Below are 7,103 nucleotides of genomic sequence, written 5' to 3'. Positions count from 1 at the left end.
ATCAGGGTCACCGACACACCTGCCCACACGTACCTCACCCCTCCGGGTGGGGAGCCGAGTCCACCGCACCTCCCACCTGAGTGCCTGGGAGGCCTCAGATGGGGACCTGCGCGGGGAGAGAGCTGCTGTCAGAAATCAGCTCCCTGTTTTATATCAGAAAGCTGCATCCCCAAGACTGGTAGGTGTTTCCCAGGCGTCCGCTCCTCCCATCTCCCCGGGTGACCTGGTCCCCGCCTCCCACGCCCAGACCCCATGCCCGGCCTTGAGGGCCTGCTGTCCTCATGGGGCTGCTGTGCGTCCTACATCCCACAGGCTTGTCTCTGTGACTCTGTTTTATGTCAGTGTAACCAACTCTCCAGCCAAAGAACTAGGACGGAAGAAGAGACGCGTCTCCTGGCCACGGCGGGGTCCCGCAGCCTGGATCCTCCTCGTCCGGGACGCCTGCGGGTTCGGGCTCCGGGAGGGCATCGAGGCAAGGTGACCCACTCCACCCAGTCCGTGACCTTCCACAGGCCATGTGAGAGGGAGCGAGCAGGGCAGGGGTCGGGGTAGGGGGGCTGCACGGGTGGGGGCAGAGGGACCAGAGTACCAGCTTCCTCCCACATGCTTCTCTTGCCTGCGGGGAAGGCACCGCAGCCACCTGCTTGAAGGCAGCACCTTTGGGATTAGGGCCGAGTACCTGCCGCAAAGCCGCTGGGCTGGATCTGGGCTGGACCCGGGCATTCTCTTTTTTTGTTTTTTAATTTTTTATTTTTAAAATCTTCTTAATTTAAAAAAAAAAATTGTTGTTTTGTTTTTAAAGATTTTATGTATTTATTTGAGAGACAGAGCGCGCACCAGCAGGGGCAGAGGCAGAGGGAGAAGCAGACTCCCCGCCGAGCAAGGAGCCCGATGCGGAACTCGATCCCAGGACCCCGGGATCATGACCTGAGCCGAAGGCAGACGCTTCACCAGCTGAGCCCCCAGGTGCCCCTGGACCTGGTCATTCTGATACTAAGCCTTCCCTTTGCTCTACCTTGTTACCCCAAAAAGGAAATCCCTGCAGGAGCTTGAGCCCCCATCTGGGGACCCAGTAGAGGATGGGCTGGGGCAGGTGGGACCCTCAGTCTGAGCAACCAGAAAGCGGGCTCCACTCGGGGCAGGGTCCCTCCTGCACCCACCCAGCTCCCGGGCTGAGCCTGCCGTAGTCCTGGCTCCCAGGCCAGCGCACGCCCCCCAGGGTGGCCAGCGGCCACCTGTAAGTATCCTCTGTGCCGACAGCGCTTAGACGAGCGAGGTGCGGGGCTCAGGAGGAAATGCTCCCGTGTAACCAGGGCTGGGGAATCAGGAGGACAAAACCTGAAAGTGTCACTTGGTGTGAAACCTCATTAGATGGAGCGGGAAGCCCTGAGGGTGTCTCCACGGGAACCACCCAGGCAGTCACACAGGTAAGGACCTGACAAGGGACGCCTGGTGTGCAGGAATTCATTGCCTGCTTATTTTTGTTTGTTTGTTTGTTTGTTTTATTTATTTATTCATGAGAAACACAGAGAGAGGCACAAACACAGGCAGAGGGAGAAGCAGGCTCCCTGCAGGGAGCCCAATTCAGGACTCCATCCCAGGACCTCTGGATCACGCCCTGGGCTGAAGGCAGATGCTAAACCACTGGGTCCCCCAGGTCCCCCCACATCACCTGCTCTTAAGAGAAGGAGGGACAGTCCCTCCTGCCCCCACCGCATGAGGAGAAGCCGCCACACCTCCCGCGCTTGTGCATGTGAACCAACCCTTGTCCCAAACCACCCTCCCCGGTTTCCTCCTAAAATCCTGGGGAAAGCTGACTGTCCCTTTGCCTCCGGGCTTGCTTGTCTAGAATCACAGTTCCCCTGCTGTTCCCCAATAAACGCATCTTGCTGGTGAAATTACTGGTATTTTATATGAAAGCCTGACACCGTGTAGGTGGCCCCAGGCAGGTGCTCCCGGGGCGGCAGCAGGAGCAGGTGAGGCGGGCCCGGGCCCAGGGCGGGGGGGCTCGGGTCTGCCCCCCACTCCCTTCCGCACACTGACCCGGCCCAGCATGTGCAAGGATGCCACCTCGGAATATGCTTCTTTGCCATAAGGAATATTTTGAGCTGCTTATTTTAAGAAACAGCAGAAGCAAGAGAAGCTCTGAAGCCAGAGAAGCGGTTCCCTTCTGTGGGGAGATGCACGTTCACAAGGGGCCTCTCCCTTTCGGAGGCTGCCTCGTTCGGGGACAGGGAAGAGGAGGAGGACGCTCGATCTCGGCGGTTCCTGCCGGTGGGGCGGGCAGGGTGTCGCCTGCACCCAGTCTCACCGTCTCCAGCTTCTTTCCTGGTGGCCCTCCAGCGCTGGCTCCACCACCCTCAGATCCTCCTTCTGTCTTTAGCTGGAGACAAAGGTGACGGTACGAGGCCCGGGGCATTTTGCAGAGTTACTCCCTTTCCCTGGGTCTCTGCACAGATACACGAGGTATCTATATTCATAAGCTCCTGTTTCTCTTGTGTTAATCACTTTTTTTGTTATGGGGTCTGGGCATGGCGAGGGGGCCTCCACCCAGAACTCCAAAGGGCCCAGGAGAAATTATTTTTCCTGCTCTACAACGTCATGTCCCAAGCCTGACCCTAGGACATGAGTTTGGGTGGGTCAGTCGGGATTATGAAAAATAAAATGTAGGCGCCCCTGGGTGGTTCCGTTGGTGAAGCCTTGGGCTCGGGTCATGATTTCAGGGTCCTGGGATCAAGTCTCGAGTCGGGTTCCCTGCTCAGTGGGGAGTCTGGTTCTCCCTCTGCCCCTACCCCCTACACCCCTGTTCATGCTCTCTCTCTCTCTCAAATAAATAAATAAAATATTTTAATAAGAAAGATAATGTGAATGATAAAATCGACTGATTTTTTTAATCGGCTCTTGAAATAGTGATGCGCATGGCAGTGTCTAACAAAGCGGGCTACGAGCTCTGATTCACAGATTCACTAACGCACAATCTGCTTTCAGGGGTCTCCTTGCACGACCACCCCGGAAACATCGAGCTAGGACTTTGCGCTGTGAAGCAACACGGTGCGGGGCTGGAGCCCTCCCCGGACGGGGCTGGAGTTCAGTTGGCCCCTCCGCGGCTGATGCTGACCTCCGACCTCAAACTCCCACTCTGGAATAAAGAGAGCAACCTGTGCGCGGTGGCCCGGACGTCGGCGTGCAGAGGTGTGTGCACAGGGCACAGCAGGCCCCCAGGACGTGGCTCTCCCCCGGGGCTCCGGGAGCACGAGACAGAGGGCTGCGTGATCTGTCTTCCAATCTCCCCTGCATCCTGCAGAAGCAGTTTCATGAACTCCTTTCCCAGTTCTGCTGTTTTTCTTTGAAAGGGATCACGAGTAAGAGAAGAAGCACATTTACCCAACAGAGATTGTGACTCCATTCTATCAAGTATCTGTTATTTTATTAATTCCTTTGAAAGAGCCACAGGGAGGTCCCTGCTATGCCCGCTGGAGGGGTCCCTGGGGGTGGGGGTGGGGGCGTCGGGGGCCGGGTTCCAGCAGGTAGCAATGAGAAGGAGCAGAAACATCTCCATGCTGCTTCAGAGACCAGGGTGGTTTTTTTTTTTTTTTTACCTTTTTCTTTTCTTTTCTTTTCTTTTTTTTTTTTTGTTCTTTTTTCTCTTTCTTCTTTTTTTCCTCTTCTTTCTTTCTTTCTTTCTTTTTTTTTTTTTTTAGGAAATAAATCTTCAGAAGTGAGAATTATAATTGAACCAAGTTCAGGATAGCCAAGTGTAATTTTAGCAACAAAAGTAGATGGCTCCAAAAAAAGAAACTCAGGAACAGTCCGATTAAGCTGCAGGGAGATAATTGGATGAAGTTTGGTGAGGCATTGCTTTGAGTGTTAAAGGCGGAAAAAAAAAGAAAAATCATCTTTGGGCAGGAACAGATAACACGGTGCCTTAAATGGTGGGAATGAGGAAGAACCCAGACCAGGTTAATTCTGAAAGTGCGGCGCTGGGAGTTTTTATCTGAAATCTCAAATTGAGAGCCTGCAATCAGCTGAAAATTATGCACGAAAACGTGGTCCCTTTATTTTTCATTTATTTATTTATTCACAAGAGACACAGAAAGCGAGGCAGAGACACAGGCAGAGGGAGAAGCAGGCTCCCTGCAGGGAGCCCAATGTGGGACTCGATCCCGGGACCCCGGGGTCATACCCTGAGCCAATGGCAGGCACTAAACCGCTGAGCCACCCAGGGTCCCCCAAAACATGGTCCCTTTAAACCTGACACCACCTTGGAAGCTCTCCCTTGGGCACACCTGCCCCCAGTCCAGGTGGCAGGAGCAGCCCGGGGTCCTGCCCAGCAAGCTCGCAATCTCCCCCAGAACCCCCAGCTGGCCAGTCGGACCCTGGCCCCTGCCCGCATCTCGCTGCCCCCAACAGAGTCCTGGCACACAGCAAACCTTCCAAAGACACTTCACAGATGAGGGACATGGGTTTTTATCATCAGCTTTTTGTTCAAGGTATTGGAAGAGGCAGCGTATTTCTCTTTACCAGTTCTGCTGTTCTTATTTTAAGGTCCCTGGGCTTGGGGGAGGAAGAAAATTTCCATACAGAGATTATATCTATTGTTTTGCAGATTTCTTTGCAGCTAGCTGCATTCTGGAGCCAAAAATGAATACTTTGATACGTGGTGCATTCATTTCCTAAGGTTTTCGTAACGAACGGCCACAGATGGGTGGTTCCAGAAGCTGCATGTCCAAAATCAAGGTTTTCTGTGACACCGTGCCATCTGGACCCTGAAGAGAGTCTGCTCCACGTCCCTGCAGCTTCTGGTGGTGCCACCGTCCTCGAGCTCCTTGTGGTGAAGATGCAGGGCTGCAGGCTCTGCCCGCTGTCCACAGCCTCCCCCCTTCTCTCTCCTTCTTGCCTCTCCCACCACTTAGACACCTGCCATTGGCTTTAGGGCCCACCTGGATGATCCAGGATGAACTCAGCTGGAGATCCTTAACTTCGTGAAATCTGCGCAGACTCCTTCTCCCAATAGGGTCGCAGTCGTGGGTTCCAGGTGGACATACTTTCGGGGGCCCCCGCCATTTCACTCACTGCATGTGGCTGTGTCAACTCACTCATCGATTACACCACGATTTAACAAGACAACCAGAATGAGGGTCCAGGGACAGGGATTGTTTTTGGCAATCTAACCTCATCTCACTAATTCAGATTCATTGTTGAAATGATTGCTCTCAGTGACTGGAGGGTCTGAATTATCACATTTTACAAAGAAATATAATCTCATTATTTTGAGCTCCATAGAGCAGATCTGATGGGGCCCAGAGGTCATTCTTCCTGACTTGTGACCTGTTATCGTGTCATCCACATCTGCACGCTACTCTAGCGTGGCCCACAGGGAAGTGCCAGAGGATATTATCTGCTCTATGATTGCCCCAATGAGGCATCACTGATGAAAATGTTTCAGATCTGAATGCTAAGTGAGGATTTGCTTTTCTTAACACACTGGTGTGTTTTCTCCTACTAGGAAGTAAGGAAACGTAACTGGCCGCCTTTCCTTTTTCTACCAAGAAGCTCAGAATGAAATGTGTGCTTCCATTTGTTGCAGATCCAGAACTCAAGACCTAAATAGCTTCTTTCTCATCTTCCTACTGGCCTGACATCTAATTCTGATATTTCCCCAGATTCCAACATATTGGTTATTTTATTTACTACATTTTCTTCTAAGTGAGTTTAAACTTTGTGGAATGAATTAGGGACTAAAAAAGTGGCTAGCTGGCTGGATCAACAGATGGTGGATGGTTCGATGGTTGGATGAATAGATGGATGGATGAAAGGATGGATGGATGGGAGGATGGATGGGTTGATGGATGGTGAATGGATAAATAGATGGGTGAATGGATGGATGGAAAGATGGTTGGTCAGACAGATAAGAGGATGGGTGAACATACAGATGGATGGATGGGTGGGTGGCTAATTTTCCAGAATAGGATATTTTTAAACCATGTGGACATTTGATCCAATTTTAATAAATATCAATCTTAGACATAGAATTACGACTATTGGTCAAGTTTTGCCAGAACAGAATTTTTCAATCTACCATGAGCCCCCATTATTTTTTACACGATTCCGAGAAATAGTTTTGTTTTCATTTTAATTTTACTGAAATTAATTCTGTGGGAATCAATTGTTTCATGTGAATTATATAACAGATATCTGACTCAAAGATCCATTTGGCCATACAAGGTTTAGCCCATTATACCAACGATAAATACTGTTTGCTTTTCAAGTGCATAATTTCTACACCGTTCAGATTTCCCTAGTTAAATTTTGCATATTTAAATTTTGTGGAAGCGATAATAATACATTTTACTGTGTGAAGTTTTATTCCTTGTCACATTTATTTTGTGTTATTTCTACCAGCAGTGTTCAGTATGAAATAAATAAAATGGAGAGTCCATATGTCTCTTTTATTTCAAAGGAAAATTGTGAGACATTCCCCTCAGATATTCTAGATTCACTGTTTGCTTCAGGATTTCTTTACATTGTTGCCATTTTTGTGAAGACCAAGAAGCAAACAGAGGAGTTAAAATCCGTGATGTCCACACAAGAGGGTCAGAGGGCAGGTGTAGGGTCTACCCGGAGTTGGTCATGGGCTGTCCTCTGGGGCAGACTCCAGGAAGGAAGAGGGGACCCAGGAGGTCCTCGTCAAGGCCCCCACAGGAGTGGTTCTGGGAAGGTGGTGGCACCTGCAGGGCGGGAAGCGCTCGCTGCTCCGTTGGCCGTTGGCCGTCCGTGCCCTACACCCTCTCCTCATCCAGCCCCCACCCTGCAGCCCCCTCACCCACCCAGATGCCACCCGGAGGCCCGTCCACTGTCCCGGCCTCACTTCTGTGCCCTCTGTCCCCTGCCGGGGGCTGGCTGACAGCTCACCTGCCCCCTCGGCATTCCTGAAACGCATCGCGTCCCTGGGCAGCCTTAGAAATCCATTTTTCCAGGCTGAGTCTTGTCTCCAAGAACTGAATGACCAGTCACACATTGCTTGGGCGTGCACTGCGTAAGACCGTCCAGCTGGAGCGCCCCCGCACGCCAGCACCGTCGGCCAGAAGCAGCATGAGCAGGGG

The 7,103-nt window shown here is 51.7% G+C and overlaps 1 long non-coding RNA gene across 1 annotated transcript; it reads left to right on the top strand.

Annotated features, from left to right (window-relative positions):
• Nucleotides 1-2,162: 2,162 nt before the first annotated feature.
• LOC140596447 (uncharacterized) lies at nt 2,163-6,437 on the top strand. Its single transcript, XR_011998418.1, has 2 exons — nt 2,163-2,466; nt 2,989-6,437. It is a non-coding gene; the product is annotated as an uncharacterized lncRNA (long non-coding RNA).
• Nucleotides 6,438-7,103: the final 666 nt, after the last annotated feature.

This window comes from Vulpes vulpes, unplaced genomic scaffold, assembly GCF_048418805.1.
Source record: "Vulpes vulpes isolate BD-2025 unplaced genomic scaffold, VulVul3 Bu000000626, whole genome shotgun sequence".
Lineage (NCBI taxonomy): Eukaryota > Metazoa > Chordata > Mammalia > Carnivora > Canidae > Vulpes > Vulpes vulpes.
This window is presented reverse-complemented; position numbering and strand designations above follow the sequence as displayed.